Below are 21,346 nucleotides of genomic sequence, written 5' to 3' on the forward strand. Positions count from 1 at the left end.
TTCATGGCAATTAATGCATAATTGTTTCTCTTCCTAGACATCTACAGGACTGGGTTCTGCAACAGGTTGATAGGAAGGGGTCTTTCTTTTTTTTCCTGTATGTGTTTGTAGAATGTTTTTTTTTTTTTTTTTTCTCTCTGACTGCAGACTTTTTTCCTCTCTCAAACTGTAGTGTTATGTTTCTCTCCATATTCCAGCTTCTCACACAATGGGGGTATTCCCTGGAAGGTGGGCTTCCTCTGTTAACAGTTCACCTGGGTTATAGGGCACCGCATACCTGTAGTGATGGAGAGAGCTTTTGAAGTTCCAAAGCTCTTCCTGCACCAGATTCAGAGCCCGTGCATTTGAGCAGTTCTGTTTACTCTTGCATGGATCTTCCCAGATATGTGGCGACAGGGGCAGGGTGAGTTGTGAGAATTGGCCCAAAGCAATGGCGGTGACCACTACCACAGCCAGTCCTGCTTCTACAGCTCCCTCCCCTTTTCCGGAACTAGTTCGGCTATGAATCTGTGTCTGCGGACCACAGTTCTCAGAACTGCAAATATTCTGTTCTTTTTATCTGACACTGCTAGTGTTCCCCTTCTAGCACTGGTAGGTGGGGGCGCGGCGAGCTCTGGAGGGTTATGGAAGGGGCAGTTAGTCTCAGTGCCTACGGCTTCTGTTCTCTGTGGCAGTGAGGGCTTAAACCACCATTTTCAGCCTTCTTCCCTCTGTCTTTGCTCCAAGGTCTCTGCCGTGAGCATTTTGTTTAGCCGTGTTATATGCTGTCCTCTCAGCCCTGTGGGCCATAAGCGGAGCCCTAGCAGTCTGAGTTCTTCCTTCTCCTGCAGCTGCGGTTGTTCCAGGATGCAGCGTGCTTGGAGCACTGAGCTAGGTCTGTGTCCTGTGCCCGAGCATCTCCGTCTCCGCACTTCTCCATTCCCTCACCCCTTCTCGCGCAATTTGCCCACCTTTAGGTGAATTCAGTAGTGAGACCCTTCGTCTTTCCTGTCTGCTGTGCAGTATGTCCTTTCTGGAGTTATAGTTTTTCAGTGTGTTGTAATTTCCAGGGGAGATTTCCAGAGGCTCACCTCATGCCGCTATTTTGATGACATCTCTGGACTATCCCCTTCTAACAGATAGTTTTTATTCCCCCTTCTCTGGTGTTGTGACCACCATGAAAATGCAGAATGGACATTCCTGTCCCCAGCAAAAATTTGTTTGGATATTGAGACTGAGGACATCCTAAATTCACCACGAGGATATGAGAATGTTTGAAGTTTTCTGAAGAGAACAGGGCAAGCTCCTAAGCAGGTCCAAAAGTGGTTTAATAGCACAGTAGAAGGAGCCTGGCTTGGGATTTTTATGATGGTGAAGGGGCTGGTGAGGTGACAATTCCCTTAAAGCCAGGAGTTTGTGTCGTTTGAAACTCACTCCCACTGGCAGCAAAAGAGAGAACTCCCAGGCTCTCTTATCAACCTGTCCCAAGATGGGCAAAAAGGGAAGCAGTCAAACATCATAAAATAGAGTCAAACTTTTTAATATATCTACCCTACTCTGTAATCTGGGAAACCAATCCATATGGACTGCATCCCTTGACTCTCTAGGCAAGCTTGTTGTTGGGTTGAGGAAATTGGAGATCCCAGCAGGTGATAGGAGAAGCAATAGGAATGGTTCTCCATCCACCCCCTCACTGATCCTCAGCGATCTTTTGCAAATGCACCTTCTTCCTGCACAGTTCAGGATCTCACCAGATCTGGTAATACCCCTCAGATTAAAAAGCTATGATTGGTTCCTTCCTTTTCTACCCTCTGCGTGCTTCAAGATCCTTTTTGATTCCACATCACTATAAATTGTGCTTTTATCAAATTCTCTTAAAAATCACAGCTGAGTGTGCCTTTTCTCCCCTCCTTTGTCCCTGAATGGCATAATGACATAGTGAATTAGATCATGTCACAGCCCTTCTTCTTCTTCTTTTTTTTTTTCAGTTTCACATGTACAAAAGAACGTAATGATTAGACATTTACACCCTTCATAAAATGATAAATCGGACTTCCAGAAAAATGGCGGCGTGAGGTGAGCCTCTGTAAAACTCCCCTGGAACTTACAACGAATCAAACAACAAAAACTCCACAAAGGACTCCCTGCACAGCAGACAGGCAAGACGAAGAGGCCCACTACCGACTGAAATCACCTACAGGTGGGAGATTCGCGAGAGTGGAGGGAGGAGGAAAGAGAGAAGTGCGCGGAGACGGAGCCGCGCGGGCGCAGGACGCAGACCTAGCTCAGTGTGCCGAACTCGCTGCTTCCCGAAACTACCGCAGCTGCAGCTGCGAGTGAGGGAAGAACTCGGACTGCTAGGGCTCCGCCAGGGCTCCACAGGCCTGAGGGGACAGCATATAACACGGCTGAACCTAAAGCTCACGGCAGAGACCTCGGAGAAAAGACTGAGGGAAAAAGGCTGAAAACGGTGGTTTAAGCCCTCACTGCCGAGCAGAGAACAGAGCCTTAGGCACTGAGACTAGCCGCCCCCTCCCACCCCTCCCAGAGCTCGCCCCACCCCCACCTGCCTGGTGCTAGAAGCGAAACAGTAGCAGTGTCAGATCAAAACAACAGAAAATCTGCTGTTTTGAGAACTGTGGGCCACAGACACAAATGCACAGCCCAACTAGTTCTGGCAAAGGGGAGGGAGCCGTGGAAGCAGGACCGGCTGTGGTGGTGGTTGCCGCCATTGCTCTGGGCCACCTCTCACAACTTACCCCGCCCCTGGCCCCACCTATCTGGGAGGATCCCTGCAGGAGTAAACAGAACTGCTGAAACATACGGGCTCTGAATCAGGAACTGGAAGAGCTTTGGAACATCAAAAACTTTCCGCATACCCACCGGGACACTGCGCCCTGTGACCTAGACGAACTATTAACAGAGGAGAAGCCCGTCTCCCAGGGAATCCCCCCATTGTGTGAGAAGCAGGAATAGTGCAGAGAAAACAGCACTACCGTGTGGGAGAAGAAAAATAAATTGCAGTTGGAGAAATAATAAGACATTCTACCAACAAGCACTGGAAAACAAAAGAAAGACCTCTTCCTATCAACCTGTTGCAGAAGTCACTCCTGTAGATGTCTAGGAAGAGAAATAGTAAACCAGTAATCGCCATGAATAACCAAGGCAACAAGATAGCTCAGAAAGAAAGTGAAAAGTCTCCAGAGAAGGCACTTAAAGATACAGAAATATGTGACTTAAGTGACAGAGAATTCAAGATTGCAGTTCTGAAAAAACTCAACGAGATACAAGAAAACACAGATAGGCAGTTAAATGAACTCAGAAACTCAATCAAAGAACAGCATGAGCATGTTACGAAAGAGATTGAAATTTTAAAAAAGAACCAAAGAGAATTTCTGGAGATTAAGAACTCAATAGAAGAAATTAAGAATGAAATAACCAGCTTAGGTAGTAGAGTTGACCAGATGGAGGAAAGAATCAGTGACATCGAAGATAGAAACCTGGAAATGACACAGATAGAAGAAGAAAGAGACTTGAGACTTAAAAGAAATGAAAGAACTCTACAAGAACTTTCTGACTCCATCAGAAAGAGCAATATAAGAATAATGGGCATACCAGAAGGAGAAGAAAGAGAGAAGGGAACAGAGAATATATTCAAACAAATTGTCGATGAGAACTTCCCAAACTTGTGGACAGAACTGGACCCTCGAATCCAAGAAGCAAATAGAACACCTAGTTACCTCAATCCCAACAGGCCTTCTCCAAGGCACATTGTATTGAAGCTGTCTAAAATCAACGACAAAGAAAGAATCCTCAAGGCAGCCAGGGAAAAGTAGACGGTAACTTACCAAGGAAAGCCCATTAGATTATCATCAGATTTTCCAGCAGAAACTCTACACGCCAGGAGGGAGTGGAACCAAATATTCAAACTATTGAAAGAGAGAAATCATGAGCCAAGAATAATATATCCAGCAAAGATATCCTTTAGATATGAAGGAGGAATAAAGACCTTTCCAGACATACAGAAGCTGAGGGAATTTTCTAATACACGACCTGCAGTACAAGAAATACTAAAGGAGGCTATTCGACCACCATCAACAGGGACAATTTGTGGCAACCGAAACTCAAAAAGGGGGAGAATAAAGGCCTGAACCGGAATATGGGAATGGAGAAAGTAAGCGTGCTGAAGAAAATGGAATACTCTAAATATCAAACTTTCTTTTACATTTCAAGTTTTTTGAGATGCCACCATACTGATTTTCATAGTGGCTGCACCAATCTGCAATCCCACCAGCAATGCATAAGGGTTCCCTTTTCTCCACAACCTCAGCAGCACTTGTTGTTTGTTGATTTATTGATGATAGCCATTCTGATCCGAGTGAGGTGGTATCTCATTGTGGTTTTTATTTGCATATCTCTAATGATTAGTGAGGTTGAGCATTTTTTCATATGTCTGTTGGCCATCTGTATGTCATTTTTAGAGAAATGTCTCTTCTTGTCCTCTGCCCATTTTTAAACTGGGTTGCTTGTTTTTTTGGTGTTAAGCTAAATGAGTGTTTCAGAAATTTTGGATATTAACCCTTTATCAGATATATCATTGACAAATATCTTCTCCCATTCAGTATGCTGCCTTTTTGTTTTATTAATGGTTTCCTTTACCATAAAAAAAAACAAACTTTTAAGTTTGATGTAATCTGATATGTTTATTTTTTCTTTTACTTCCCTTGCCCAAGGGAATATATCAGTAAAAATATTACTCAGGGTAATGTCTGAAAATTTACTGCCTATAATTTCTTCTAGGAGTTTTATGGTTATGGGTCTTACATTTAAGTTTTTGATCCATTTTGAATTTTTTCTCATATATGGTGTAAGAAGGTGGTCCAGTTTCATTTTTTTGCTTGTGTCAGTCCAGTTTTCCCAGCACCATTTATTAAATAGACTGTCTTTTCCCCAGTGTAAATTCTTGCTCCCATTCTCATAGATTAAATTACCATATATGAATGGATTTCTTTCTGGACTCTCTATTTTGTTCTATTGACTTCTATGTCTGTTTTTATGCCAGTACCATACTGTTTGATTACTGTAGCCTTGTAGTATGATTTGATCTCAGGTAATGTGATAGCTCCCACTTTGTTCTTATTTCTCAAGATTGCCCTGGCTATTTGGAGTCTTTTATGGTTCCATATAAATTTTAGGATTATATTTCTGAGAAAACTGTCATTGGTAGTTTGATAAGAATTGTGTTGAATCTATATATTGCCTTAGGTAATATTGACATTTTAACTATATTAATTCTTCCTACCCATGAACATGGTATGTGTTTCCATTTATTTGTATCTTCTTTGATTTCTCTCTTCAGTGCCTTATAATTTTCTGAGTACAGATCTTTTACTTCTTTGGTTAAATTTATTCCTAGGTATTTCATTATTTTTGAAGCAATTGTAAATGGGATTGATTTCTTGATTTTTCCTTCTGATAGTTTATTATTGGTGTATACAAATGAAACTGATTTCTAAATATTAATTTTATATCTTGCTATTTTACTAAATCTGTTTATCAGATATAATATCTTTTTTATGGAGTCTTTGGGGTTCTTTCTACATAGTATCACGTCACCTGCATATAAAGACAATTTTATTTCCTCTTTTCCTATTTGGATGCCTTTTATTTCCTTTTTCTTGTCTGATTGCTGTGGCTAGAATTTCCAGAACAAGGTTGAATAAAAGTGGTAAAAGTGGGCATCCTAGTCTTGTTCCTGATCTTAAGGCTAAAAGGCTAAAACCTTTCCCCATTGAGTAAGATGTTAGCTTGGGTTTATCATATATCATATATGGCCTATATTATGTTGAGATATGATCCTTCTATTCACACTTTGCTAAGAGTTTTTATCACAAATAGCAGCTGGATTTTGTCAAAAGCTTTTTCTGCATCTATCGATATGATCATATGATTTTTATTTTTCATTTTGTTAAAGTGGTGTATCATGTTAATTGATTTACACATATTGAACCAACCTTGCATACCAGGAATGAATCCCACTTGATCATGGTATATGATCTTTTTAATGCGTTGCTGAATCCAGTTTGGTAGTATTTTGCTGAGGATTTTTGCATTTATTGTCATTAGGGATACTGGCCTGTAGTTTTCCGTTTTTGTAATGTCTTTGTCTGGTTTTGGGATCAGAGTAATAGTGGTCTCATAAAATGCACTTGGGAACCTTCCCTCTTTCTAGATTTCTTGGAATACTTTGAGAAGAATAGATGTTAATTCTTTTTTGAATGTTTTATAAAATTCACCTGTGAAGCCATCTGGTCCAGGACTTTTGCTTTTGGGAGCTTGTTGATTACTGATTCAATTTCTTTGGCAATAATTTGTTTGTTCAGAGCTTCTGTTTCTTCTTGATTCAGTCTTGGAAGATGGTATGCTTATAGAAATTTATCCATTTCTTCCAGATTGTCTAATTTGTTGGTATATAGTTGCTCATAGTATTTTCTTAAAATCTTCCATAATTCTGTGGTATCTGTTATCACTGCTTCTTTTTCATTTCTGATTTTATTAATTTGAGTCCTCTCTCTGCTTTTTCTTGGTGAGTCTGGCTAAGGGTTTGTCGATTTTGTTTATCTGTTGAAAAACTAGATCTTGGTTTCATTGATCTTTTATGTTGGTTTTTTGTTGTTGTTGTTGTTCTCTATTTCATTTATTGCTGCTCTGATCTTTATTATTTTCTTCCTTGTACTCCCTTTGGGCTTGTTTTGCTGTTCTTTTCCCAGTTCCCTTAGGTGTAAAGATAGCCTGCTGATTTGAGATTTTTCTTGTTTCTTTAGATAGGCCTACATTGCTATGAATTTCCCTCTTAGAATTGCTTTCACTGCATCCCATAGATTTTGGGTAGTTGTGTTTCATTTTCATTTGTCTCAAAGTATCTTTTGATTTCTTCCTTGATCTCATTATTAACTCACTCGCTATTTAGCAACATGTTATTCAGCCTCCATGTATTTGTGTGTTTTCCAGATTTCTTCTTATAATTGATTTCTAGTTTCATAGCATTGTGGTCAGAGAAGATGCTTGATATGATTCCAATCTTCTTAAATTTATTGAGCTTGTTTTGTGGCCTAGCATGTGGTCTATCTTGGAAAATGTTCCATGTGCACTTGAGAAGAATGTATATTCTGCTGCTTTGGGGTGAAATGCTCTAAAAATATCAGTTACATCCAACTAGTCTAAAATGTCAATTAAGGCCCTTGTTTCTGTGTTGATTTTCTGTCTGGAGGATCTGTCCATTGGTGACAATGGGGTGTTGAAGTCCCCTACTACGATAGTGCTACTGTTGATCTCTGACTTTATATCAGTCATAAACTGTTTTATATATTTAGGTGCTCCTATGTTGGGTGCATAGATGTTTACTAGGGTTATGTCCTCTTGTTGGATTGATCCCTTTATAATTATGTAGTGCCCTTCTTTGTCTTTAATGTAGTCTTCATTTTAAAGTCTATTTTATCTGAAATAAGCATTGCTATCCCAGCTTTTCTCTCATTTCCATCTGCATGAAATATCTTATTCCATCCCTTTGCTTTCAGTCTGTGTGTGTCTTTTAATCTGAGATGAGTCTCTTGTAAACAGCATAAGCATGAGTCCTGTTTTCTTATCCACTCAGCCACTCTATGTCTTTTGATTGGCACATTTAAAATTTTGCCCATTCACATTTAGCCCATTCACATTTAAAGTGATTATTGACAGGTACAGATGTATTGCCATTTTGTGATTCGTATTTCTGGTCTTCCTTTGTTAGTTTTTTCCCCCCTTTCTTCTGTTTAGAAAAGCCCTTTTAACATTTCCTGCAATGCTGTTTTGGTGGTGATAAATTCCTTTAGCTTATTCTTTTCTGAGAAGCTCTTTATCTCTCCTTCAATTTTAAGTGATCGTCTTGCTAAACAGAGCAATCTTGGTTGTAGGCCTTTGTTTTTTTATCACTTTGAATATTTCCTGCCACTGCCTTCTGGCCTGCAGAGTTTCTGTAGAAAAGTCAGCTGATAGTCTTCTAGGAACTCCCTTGTATGAAACCCATTGTCTTTCTCTTGCTGCTTTTAGGATTCTCTCTTTGTCTTTAACCTTTGCCATTTTAACTATGTGTCTTGGTGAGGGCCTATTTGGATTCATCTTGTTTGGTGGTGGGCAAGGTGGTGTTACAGGTGAGTAAAGTTGTGGTAAGTGGTTTCTACAAATTCAGTATAGTCTGAGCTCCTGGACCAGTGCTGGGCCCGTGTCTACTTTGCAAAACAAAAACAAAGCAGAGCAAACCAACAACACCAAAAAAACAAATACACCCCCACAAAAACACGGTGAGAAACAAAAATAAATAAAAGAGACAAAAACAGCAGAACAAGACAGAAAAACATTAACCAAAGCAGTAACAAGACAAACAAACCCTGGAAACGGCAACAAACAGAAAGCAGACAAAAGAAAAAGAAGTAAAAGGAACAAAAATAAATAGAAAAGGAAAAAAAGGATAAAAAGAAACAGGAAAAAATGGTAATAATAATAATTTTTACAAATAACCAAAAAAGGGCCGGCCCAGTGGCTCAGGTGGTTAGAGCTCCATGCTCCTAACTCCGAATGTTCGATTCCCACATGGGCCACAGGGCTCTCAACCACAGGGTTGCCAGTTCAACTCCTCGAGTCCCACAAGGGATGGTGGGCTGTGCCCCCTGCAACTAGAAAATGGTAACTGGACCTGGGGCTGAGCTGCGCCCTCCACAACTAAGACTGAAATGACAACATCTTGAAGCTGAACGGCACCCTCCACAGTTAAGATTGAAAGGACAACTTGACTTGGAAAAAAGTCCTGGAAGTACACACTGTTCCCCAATGAAGTCCTGTTCCCCTTCCCCAATAAAATCTTAAAAAAATAATAATAATAATAACCAAAGAAAAAGAAAAAAAAGGCTCTCTGCCCACTTTAATCTGTAGGCTGCTTATTCAGCAATAGAGAGTCTCTGGGTGCCTCAGCACCAGCTGTGTTGAGGGGAAGGGCCAAGCACGTTGTGTGCTGGCCTCCCTCTCAGGCTTGCAGTGAGCTACGTGCAATTGGCTGGCTGGCGTGGGCTCTGGGGCCATACTCACCATCAAAAATCCCCACAGGTTGCTGCGGACTGTTCACTGCTGCAAAAACCCTCTATGGCCTGTGGAGGTGGGGGCCGGGTACCAGGGGCCCAGGGTGCTCCTGGCAACATAGCTCTAGGTGGGCAGGGCAGGTCCCCAAGACACCACGGGATGTGGTCAGTGGCCCCCACCAAGTCGGAGCAGCATGTGCTCCTGCACCGGCATCCAGTGCCACCAATGTCTTGGCCAGATCACGCCTCCGCACAGCTCCTGGCCCAATACTCTCCAGAAAACTCTCAGTCTCTGCCTGTCCCAGTCAGCACAGTTCAGTCCTTCCCCTCAGGTTCCTGGTCTCCCACCCGCCGAGTCATTCCCTCCACCAGGGACCGGGCGAGTGCTCGCCAGCCAGCCAGTCCGTGTGCTGGCTCCACAGGAGGGTGATTGGGTCTCTAGTTGCCCTCCGCCCCACCAAATCGAACAAAGAGAGTCCTCACTGATTTCTACTGCCAGCTAGCGTGGAACTCTCCTTCTCAGCAAAGGGTCTCTGGGATGGGGAGCCCGGCATGGGGCTTAAGCGTCCCTCCCACAACAGGGGAAGCCTCTGCCACTGCGGTGCCCCTTGTGGGGTTCACCCTTTCTCCGTGGGCCTGGAGTCAGCCTGCCTCACATATCCACCCCTCCTACCACTCTCAAAGTCATGGCCTCTTCTTTAAATCCTTAGTTTAGAGGTTTTGTTTGGCTAGTGTTCAGATGAATTCTGAGGTTGAATGTTGTATAAATCATTTGTAATTTTGGTGTGATTCTGGGAGCCAGTTAGCACAGCGCCCGTCTATTCCACCATCTTAGCTCCTCCCCCCATCTCTGTTGATTTTTTTTTTTTTCCTTTGAATTGACAGTACTTTCCTGTTTCTTTGTATGCCTTGTCATTTTATTTTGGTTGAAAACTGGACACGAATTTAATTATGTGGTAATTCTATAAATCAGATTCTTCCCCCTTCCTCAGGGTTTGCTGGGTTTTGTTTATTGTTTTTGTCTGTTTGCTTGTTTTGAGGGGTTTTTTGTTTGTTTGTTTGTTTGTTTTTGTAGGCTGTCTTTGTGCCAAGAATCTGCCTGAGGTGTAAACTTAAAGTATTCTGGGGGTTTTTCTGTGTCTTTATTTGGGCATTAAGGGTCACTTCCTAATTTTCCCTGTTGTTTCTAACTGTAGTTTTTATACAATTGTTTTTAAATATCCTAGTCTTTAGTGTCTGGCTCCCAAAATAGAAAAAAAGAGAAAGGGGTGTGAAAAAAGGGCCCCAGCCCTTTAAATGTCCTGGAAGTCAATTCAGCTGGAGGAGGGGAGGTTTGCATCAGTGCAACAACAATGGCTGTCCACCCCTTTGCACCTGTGTTATCAGAAGTAGCAATAGGCAATCAGAGCACAGATTCCTTATATTTGGAAATCAGGGTCCTCTTTGCCTACCCTGGTTCCCAAAAGCTGTGTGCAAGCTATTCTAGGAATGCGTGCACCCATGCCTGTTATAGAGTTGGCGGGCTGGAGAGGAGGAGGGTGTAGCTGCTACTGTGTTAACATCCAAAATTAACAAAATTAACCGCAATTTACCCTCCAAATCTTCTGGACGTTTCAAACTTTCAATGGATTCCAGATAGTTTCATCAGACAATGCTGCCAAAGCCATTGTTGTCTAGGTGGGGAGACAGATTTCTGGTGCTTCCTACTCTACCATCTTCCCAGAATCCTCTGGACTGCATTTTCTTATATGTAAAATGATGCTGGTGTTCAGAGTATCCTGCTAGGCTAGACTGATGGTTTTAAACCTTTTCCAGGTGAGGAAAAGACTTTTGAAAACAAAATCATTGGTAGAAAACAGTTTACAAAATGGATAAAAATGGAGCATTCTAGTTGAAGTTGGTCAGGAGGAGTTAATAATAAGGGTAGGGCTCCATCTCCATCCGACTCCAAATCTGCTTCTTGCTAAACCTGAGTCACACCTTTAATATCCCTGGTTCGCCTCAGAACATTATTTGAAAATTATTGTATCAGATGGTTTAAAGTTATCTCTAGCGGACTAGGTAGTGGAGTCATAGGTGACAGTGCCTCCGCCCATAATCTGTATTTAGATTGCTCTGGGTTCAAATGCCGCCTCTAAAATATGCTAGTAATGTGAATTTTGACCACTTAAGCTCACTGGCCTTTAGTTTCCTCATGTATAAAATGGAGGTTAATAATAGTACTCACCATATAGAATGTTGGACTTGATTAAATAATTCATGTAAAATGTGTGGTTGAAGATAGAGGTAGCTAGATGATGATAGATAGATAGATAGATAGATAGATAGATAGATAGATAGATAGATAGATGATAGATGATTTGCTAAATTGTGTTGGGAGATACTGGTATAAAATTTTTTGTTGTTGTTTGTAATGTTTCTGACAGATTTTGATACAGGGTGGCATCATAAAAAGTGTTGGAAAAGTTCCTTTTTATATCATGAAAGCTTCTGTTAAGGTTGGTGTTATTTCTTCCTTAAGTGTTTTATAGATTCTCCCTGTGAAGCCAATGGGCCTGCAGTTTTCTTTGTGGTAACGTTGTTAATCATAAATTCAATATCTTTAACAGATGTATGGTTAACAATAGAAGAAAATTATAATAATAGAGGAAATTTCATGTAGCTTTCCAGAAATCATCTAGAATGTTGGTTAAATATATAAACATGACATTTTACCTGATTCACTTGAAGAGTGGGTTTGAGGTGCTTCTACTTTTTCTAATCAATTGGCAAAGAGTCCACATAAATAATTCAGATGGCTTATTTTATACCCTAGGACTTCCACAGACCTGTTCTGTGTCAATGCAAGTGACATGTAACTTCAATGAATAGGTAATAGATAGATGATAGATAGACAGACAGACAGACAGACAGACAGATAGATAGATAGACAGACATATGTAGGATAGATAGATGATAGGCAGGTAGATAGATAAATAGCTGCAGAAATTGACATGAAGCATGCCTAAGAAAAAAAGTAAAAAACAAATCACCTAATTCTTATCAACAAATATGAAATGTGAAGCAATAATACTTATACAGAGTACTATTTAAAACAAAAATAATTCAGGCAACAGATTCTGCAATCAAGAGGTTATAATTTTGCTGAGCAGGTGTGATATATACAAATGAAGCAACCAGAGAATTATGGTTGAGTCTGACCACGGCTTTGGAAGCAAAGGAGTGGAATGAGGGAAATGAGGCGCATGTTAGTTCAGAAATTGCCCAAAGTCACACTAAGGTTTGTCGTGGGATTCGTTTGTGCCTAAATTCCATGCTTTCTCCACTACTTCATGCTGTCATCCCTTCTCCTCTAATTTGATATGTGGTTTTTCTTTTCTGTTTCCCTTTAAATGAAAATGATTCATTGAGGAAATCTATGTGACTGTGTCATTGGAAATCTACATTTTGTAATATAAAGTACCAGTTAAATTTTTAACATTTGAAAAACTTAATGTAAAACTGAGATAATAGCAAAGAATATATGAGCTATGAATATATAATGAAACATATTTTTGTATGATTCTCAAACTACCTCTGAAGGAAATTTTAAAATATTCCACACTTCTCTGAAATAATTGCAGCTTCTGAAGGGTTACAAAATATATTGTTTCAAGCTAATTTCTTAAAATGGCAATATACTTGGTTGCACAAGCTCTGGTGCTTTAGTTAAAATTAAAAAGAAACATTTTTCTAAAAATGAATCTGTTTCATTACCATTATTTTCAAAGATAAATTTTTTGTTTTGCAAATAAAAATTGGCTTTCAAATGTCTGATTCTGAAAGAGAAAAGATGCCACCTAGTGATCTAAACACACATTAATATTGACAAGTATTGAGCAAACAATGCTTTCAGATAGTACAAAATCAAAATTATAAAGAGTTTCTAATAGCTTTACTTATAATTTGAACAGAGATGATATTTAATGAAAATAGTTAATTACAATGAAATCACTATACCTTTATCTGTAACTTTTCTTATGGTCTTTATCGTTTTGTGTCTTTTCCTCTGTTCCATTCAGTTAAATGTCTTATCTACTCAACTAGATGTACTCTTCTGAGAATCAGCGTTATTTATTTTCGTATCCTGAAAATACTTTATGTAAAATAGTGGGGTGCACTCATAGTAGGCATTTTATAAATTTTTCAATCAATGAATAATTTAATTTGCTTCTTTATAGGGAATTTATACAAGGTACACCATCATCAAGTAGAAGAGGGGAAATAGGAACCCAAACCTTCTGAGTCCTATTCCATTAATCTTTTACCACCTCATATGTTGTGTTGGTTCACAGGAATTCAAGGAAGAAATGGAAAACTCATGTGACGTTTCTTCATTGTATTAGTTATTTATTTCTCTGTTTCTGTAGGTTATTTGTCTAAGATGTTATTTTTTTCTCTATGAAAATTTTCTACACCTTCAAATTAAATATACATCCCTTCCTCTATGTTTCTCCAGTAAATATAGTACTTAACTATGGAATTTACATTATACTTTGTGTATAATTAGTCATTTGCGTGTTTGCATACCTTCTAAAGCAGAGGGATATCTCCATTAGGATGCTACAGAGATAATTTTTTGCCATATCCACAGTAGTACAGACCCCGTTCTAGGCCTTCCCATAAGGTATTATTTTGTCTTTACAGAAACTTGGAGAGGTAGATAAGCCCCTTTATTTAAAAGTTGAATAACTTGTCCAAAACCACATTGCTAAGTGGCAGAACTTGAAATTGATCTAAGCCCTGTTGCTCCAAAGATCAAACTTTTATCATGCCGCATGCTTTCTCCCTCTTTTATAAGAATGCCACTGCACCAATTTCATTTTGCTGCGCACAGTAGGTGCTCAAGGCATGATTAATTTAATAAATAGAGAAAACTGTGAGCCAAGAGTGTTTTAAGACAAAAAACATGAATCAACCTGTTGACAAAAATAAAACTGTGCCTCTCTGTCTGGGCCTTGACTGCAACTCACAGAGGAGCAGAAATAGTGAAATAAGTAATAGGAGTTCCATCAGTTTATAAACAAACAGACATAAAAACACTAATGCTATTGGAGACAGAAGAGTCATTTCAAAGAAACCAGAAATCCTGATGTATTCATGTGTAATCATTTTGGATTTCTCCTCTTTTTTTTTTTTTTGGTTTGTTTCTTTTTTAAAGTGTATTGGGGTGACAATTCTTAGTAAAGTCACACAGATTTCAGGTGTACAATTCTGTATTACATCATCTATAAATCCCATTATGTGTTCACCACCCAGAGCCAGTTCTCCTTCCATCACCATATATTTGATCCCCCTTACTCTCATCTCCAACCCCTCACCCCCCTTACCCTCTGGTAACCACTAAACTATTGTCTGTATCTATGACTTTTTGTTTCTCATTTGTCTTGTTCTTTTGTTGTTTTTGGTTTATATACCACATATCAGTGAAATCATATGGTTCTCTGCTTTTTCTGACTTATTTCGCTTAGCATTATAATCTCAAGATCCATCCATGTTGTCACAAATGGTCCTATTTCATCTTTTCTTACCGCCGAATAGTATTCCATTGTGTATATATACCACAACTTCTTTATCCATTCATCTATCGAAGGACATTTTGGTTGTTTCCGTGTATTGGCCACCGTAAACAAAGCTGCAATGAATATTGGAGCACACGTGTCTTTATGTATAAATGTTTTCAGATTCTTTGGGTAGATACCCAGGAGAGGGATTGCTGGGTCATATGGTAATTCTATTTGTAATTTTTTGAGGAACCTCCACACTGCCTTCCATAGCGGCTGCACCAGTCTGCATTCCCACCAACAGTGTATGAGGGTTCCTTTTTCTCCACAGCCTCTCCAACACTTGTTATTATTTGTCTTGTTGATGACAGCCATTCTAACTTGGGTGAGCTGATATCTCATGGTGGTTTCATTTGCATTTCTCTGATGATTAGTGATGTTGAGCATTTTTTCATATGTCTATTTGCCATTTGTATGTCTTCTTTGGAGAAATGTCTCGTCAGTTCCTCTGCCCATTTTTCAATTGGGTTGTTTCTTTCATTGGCTCTTGAGTTGCACGAGTTCCTCGTATATTTTGGATAAAGCCCCTTATCGGAGGTACTGATTGCAAAAATCTTCTCCCATTCAGTTGGTTACCTCTTTATTTTGTCAATGATTTCTTTTGCTGTGCAGAAGCTTTTAAGTTCCATATAATCCCATTCATGGGTTTTAGCTTTTACTCCCCTTGCCTTGGGAGTCAAATTCATTAAATGCTCTTTGAACCCAAGGTCCATAAGTTTAGTACCTATGTTTTCTTCTATGCAGTTTGTTGTTTCAGGTCTTATGCTTAAGTCTTGAATTAACTTTGGTACATGGTGACAGATAGCAGTCCAGTTTCATTCTTTTGCACGTGGCTATCCAATTCTCCCAGCACCATTTATTGAAGAGGCTGCCTTTTCTCCATTGTATGTTTTTGGCATCTTTGTCAAAAATTATCTGTCCATATTTATGTGGGTTTTTTTCTGAGTTCTCTATTCCATTCCATTGGTCTGTGTGTCTGTTTTTCTGCCAATACCATGCTGGTTTGATTATTGTAGCCCTGTAGTACAAGCTAAACTCAGGGAATGTGATACCTCCAGTATTGTTCTTTTTTCTTAAGATTGCTTTGACTATTTGGGATCTTTCGTGGTTCCAAACAAATCTGACAATTTTTTGTTCTATTTCTTTTAAAATGCCATTGGGATTTTGATGGAGATTGCATGGAATCTGTATATTTCTTTGGGTAATATGGCCATTTTAACTATGTTGATTCTTCCAATCCATGAGCATGGAATGTCTTTCCATTTCTTTGTGTCTTCTTCAATTTCTTTTAAAAATGTCTTATAGTTTTCAGCATATAGGTCTTTCACATCCTTTGTTAAGTTTATTCCTAGGTATTTTATTCTTTTTGTTGCAATTGCAAAAGGAATTTTTTTTTTAAATTTCTTTTTCTGAGATGTCATTGTTAGCATATAGGAATGCAATGGACTTTTGTATGTTGATTTTGTAGCCAGCAACTTTACTGTATTCGTTGATTGTTTCTAACAGCTTTTTGATGGCGTCTTTAGGGTTTTCTATATATAGTATCATGTCATCTGCAAAGAGTGACAATTTAGCTTCTTCATTCCCAATTGGGATGCCTTTTATTTCTTTTTCTTGCATGATTGCTCTGTCTAGGACTTCCAACATTATGTTGAAAAGCAGAGGTGATATGGCACAGCCCTGTGGTGTTCCTGAACGTAGAGCAAAGGGCTTCAGTTTTTCACCATTAATTATGATATTATCTGAGGGTTTGTCATATATGGTGTGGGACACTACCAGGAGTGCAGTTTCGGGCTCACATAGAAAGGTGCTGGCTCAGGTAGTAAATGGCCATCAACTGTGATTGGATGACCATCAGCTGTGGCTAGTTGGCTGTCAGCTGTAACCAGTGAACCATTGGCCACTAAGACAACTGCTGTGGCTGCGCTAACAGAAAATGGGGGCTAGCAAGAAGATGGTGGCTAGCAAGCAAAGATTGCAGTTAGCACAGAGTATGGGTTGTGGATTGCAGAGAAGTGGATGGCAGGTTGCGAATAGAGTGGCTCCTGCTTCCTGAGTCTCCAACCCAGCCACCAGCGAGAATGTAGTGGTATGACTCCTCTATCTATGGCTCCGTGGGTGTTCCTTTTCGGCCTCACCATGTCCTGCATTCCTATGTGGGGAGCGGGGCTCGAGATCCCACGTGACACACGGCGTGACAAATGGCGCAGAGAGCAGGGTACGGTGCTGGCCAAAGCTCTCCAAAGGGCAATGGAGCAGTTTGTGCCTATGAACACTCAGTCTCAGAAAGACCAGGAGGAGCAGCCACTGGAGACCTGGACCCGCGTGGAGGGATGGGAGGACGTGGACGGTTCCCCAACCAGCATAGGCCAGAGAAAGCAAAGGTGGTTGCAGCACTGTGGGCTGGGAAGTGCTTGCTGAGACCCTCACCCCCAGGTTGGGGAGGACTTGGAGCCCTTTCCCTGTGGAGGGGGCAGAGATTGTGAGGCTCACAGCCCTCGCGAATAACTCTGGACTATGGGGAACTGTCGTCCATCCCTGATTTGATGGACCACTTGAGTGTTTGCTTGGGAACGTACCACCATGTAATGGAACCAGTGGATGTTTGTTTCCTGTGTCTTGAATGGCCGCCATCGAGAATATGTAAGCACCTTGACTGTAAGTCACTGTTGTTCCAGCACGGTACCCTGAGAGGCCCAGAGAGAGTGGCAGTGCCCTGAGAGCCCTGGCTGTGCCTGGGGAGACTCACCTTAAGAAGCCCAGGAAGTCTGGCTGTGTCCAGAAGGACTGGTGGTGCCCTGAGAAACCCTGGCTGTGTCCAGAGAGACTCGCTGTGTTGAGGATATTGCATTCACCTCCAGGCTTCTCGCACAGGGCCCCTCGCGGAAGATGCTTGTCGCGTAGATTATGAGGCGAGACCCTGTAGGGGTGGAGAGTGGGGACAGAGCCAGGAGTGTAGTTTCCAGGCTCTCGGCCTCACGTGGTAAGGTGCTGGCTCAGGTAGTAAATGGCCAACAACTGTGATTGGATGGCCATCAGCTGTGGCTAGTTGGCCGTCTGCTGTAACCAGTGAGCCATTGGCCACTAATATAACTGCTGTGGTTATGCTAACAGAAAATGGGGGCTAGCAAGAAGACGGTAGCTGGCAAGCGCAGATTGCAGTTAGTACAGCGGAGTGCGGGTTGTGGATTGCAGAGAAGTGGACAGCAGGTTGTGGATAGTGTGGCTCCTGCTTCCTGAGTCTCCAACCCAGCCGCCAGCGAGAATATAGTGGTATGACTCCCCTATCTATGGCTCCGTAGGTGTTCCTTTGTGGCCTCGCTGTATCCTGTGTTCTTATGTGGGGAGAGGGACTAGAGACCCCGCCTGCCACCCTGTATGACATATGGCCTTTAGTATTTTAAGGTGTTTTCCTTCTATACCTATTTTATTAAGCGTTTCAATGATAAATGGATATTGTTTTTTGTGAAATGCTTTTTCTGCATCAAATAATATAATGACATGCTTTTTGTCCTTTATTTTGTTTATGTAATGTATCACATTGATGGATTTGTGTATGTAGAACCATCTTTGTGTCCCTGCAATGAACCCCACTTGATCATGATTAATAATCTTTTTAATGCATTGCTGTATTCGATTTACTAGAATTTTGTTTAGGATTTTGGCATCTGTATTCATCAGAGATATTGGTCTGTAGTTTTCTTTTTTGTGTTGTCCTTACCAGGTTTTGGTATCAGGGTAATGATGGCCTCATAAAATGAGTTAGGGAGTATTGTCTCTTCTTCAATTTTTTGGAAGACTTTGACTAGGATAGGTATTAGATCCTTTTTGAAGTTTTGGTAGAATTCACTATTGGTCCTGGACTTTTGCTTTGAGGAAGGTTTCACATGTGGGATTAAATTTCCTTACCGGTGATCGGTCTGTTTAGATTTTCCAATTCTTCGTGATTCAGCCTAGGAAGGCTATATGTTTCTAAGAATTTGTCAATTTCTTCTAGATTATTGAATTTGGTGGCATACTATCCTTCATAGTATTCTTGGATGATCCTTTGTATTTCTGTGGTGTCCGTGATAACTTCCACATCTTTCATTTCTGATTTTGTTTATTAGTGTCTTCTCTCTTTTTATCTTAGTGAGTCTAGCCAAGTGTTTCTCAATTTTATTAACCTTTTCAAAAAACCAGCTCTTTGTCACATTTTTTTCTATTGTCTTTTTGTTCTCCATTTCATTTAGTTCTGCTCTGCTGTTTTTTGTTATTTCCTTACTTCGGCTGACCTTGGGTTTCATTTGTTCTGCTTTTTCTTGTTCTTTAAGGTGAGGTTATTTATCTGGGATTTTTCTTGTTTCTTGAGATAAGCCTGTAATGATATAAATTTCCCTCTTAAAACTGCTTTCTCTGCATCCCAAAAATTTTGGTAGGATGTATTTTCCTTGTCATTTGTTTCTATGTATCTTTTGATCTCTCTTATTTCTTCTTTGACCCTGTTGTTCTTTAAAAGTATGTTGTTTAGTCTCCACATATTTGTGGGTTTTCCTGCTTTCTTTTTATAGTTGATATCCACTTTCAAAGCCTTGTGATCAGAGAATATGTTAGGTATGATTTCAATCTTCTTAAATTTGCTGAGGCTAATTTTTTGTCCCAATATATGGTCTATCTTGGGAACGTTCCATGTACACTAGAAAAGAATGTATAGTCTGATGTTCTAGGATGAAGTCCTCTATAAATGTCAATTATGTCCATTTCATCTAATGTGTCATTTAAGGCTGCTATTTCGTTATTTATTTTCTGTTTGGATGATCTATCCATAGCTGTCAATGATGTATTTAGGTCCCCTAGTATAATTGGTTTTTGGTCAATTTCTCATTTTTGTTCTGTTAGTAATTGCTTGGTATATTTCGGTGCTCCCTGATTGGAGGAATGAATATTGATGATTGTTATGTCTTCTTGTTGTATTGTCCCCTTTATCGTTATGAAATGTGCATCTTTTTTTCTCTTGTTACCTTTTTATCCTGAAGTCCATTTCATCTGATGTCAGTATGTCTACAACTGATTTTCTCTATACCATTTGCTTAGAGTGTCAATTTCCACCCTTTCACTATGTTTGTCCTTGTAGCTGAGATGTGTCTCTTGGAGACAGCATATGGTTGGGTTTAGTTTTTTGATCCAATTTGCTACTCTGTGCCTTTTTATTGGTGAGTTCAGTCCATTTACGTTTAGGTGATTATTGATATGTGAGGATTTCCTATCATTCTATCTTTGGTTTTCTGGTAATAATGTGTCTTCTCTGTTTCTTTGCCTTTTTGTTGTTGTCTGTTATTTCTGTGTGGTGGTATGCTGTGATTTTTCCCTCTGTTTCTTCTTTTATTACGTTATATATTTCAGTTCTGAATTTTTTTTGAGTGGTTACCTTTAAGTTTATGTAAAAGAAAGTTTGATATTTAGAGTATTCCACTTTCTTCAGCATGCTTACTTTCTCCATTCCCATATTCCAGTTCAGGCCTTTATTCTCCCCCCTTTTATGTTTTGGTTGTCACAAATTATCCCTATTTATGCTTGTCCAATAGCCTCCTTCAGTTTTTGTTGTTGTTGTTCTTGTTGAGTAGGTCATGTGTTAGAAAATTCCCTCAGCTTCTGTATGTCTGGAAAGGTCTTTATTCCTCCTTCATATCTAAAGGATATCTTTGCTGGATATATTATTGTTGGCTCATAATTCCTCTGTTTCCGTAGTTTGAATATTTGATTTCATTCATTCCTGGCTTGTAGAGTTTCTGCTGAAAAATCTGATGATAATCTAATGGGCTTTCCTTTATAGGTTACTGTCTTTTATTCCCCTGGCTGCCTTGAGGATTCTTTCTTTGTCGTTAATTTTGACAGTTTCAATACAATGTGCCTTGGAGAAGGCCTGTTGGGGTTGAGGTAGTTAGGTGTTCTATTTGCTTCCTAGATTTGAGGATCCAGTTCTTTCCACAAGTTTGGGAAATTCCCATTGACTGTTTGTTTGAAGGGACTGTCTGTTCCCCTCTCTCTGTCTTCTCCTTTTCGTATGTCTGTTATTCTTATATTGCTCTTTCTGATGGAGTCAGAAAGTTCTTGTAGAGTTCTTTCATTTCTTGTAAGTCTCAACTCTCGTTCTTCTTCCATCCATGTCATTTCCAGATTTCTATCTTCGATGTCAGTGATTCTTTCCTCCATCTGGTCAACTCTACTACCTAAGCTGGTTATTTCATTCTTCATTTTTTCTATTGAGTTCTTAATCTCCAGAAATTTTATTTGGTTCTCTTTTAAAATTTCAATCTCTTTGGTAAAATGTTCAATCTCTTTGGTAAAATGTTCATTTTGTTCTTCGATTGTGTTTCTGAGTTCATTAAACTGCCTTTCTGTGTTTTCTTGCATCTCGTGAGTTTTCTAAGAACTGCAATCTTGAATTCTCTGTCATTTAAGTCACATATTTCCATGTCTTTAAGTTCATTGTTGGAGATTTTCATTTTCTTTCTGAGTTGTTTTGTTACCTTGGTTATTCATGGCACTTAATGATTCATTATTTTCTTCCTAGCCATCTACAGGTGTGCGTTCTGCAACACATTGATAGAAAGAGGTCTTTCTTTTGTTTTCCAGTAGTTGTTGGTAGAATGTTTTATTTTTTCTCTGACTGCA

Source organism: Rhinolophus sinicus, linkage group LG09 (assembly GCF_036562045.2).
Source record: "Rhinolophus sinicus isolate RSC01 linkage group LG09, ASM3656204v1, whole genome shotgun sequence".
In the NCBI taxonomy this organism is placed as follows: domain Eukaryota; kingdom Metazoa; phylum Chordata; class Mammalia; order Chiroptera; family Rhinolophidae; genus Rhinolophus; species Rhinolophus sinicus.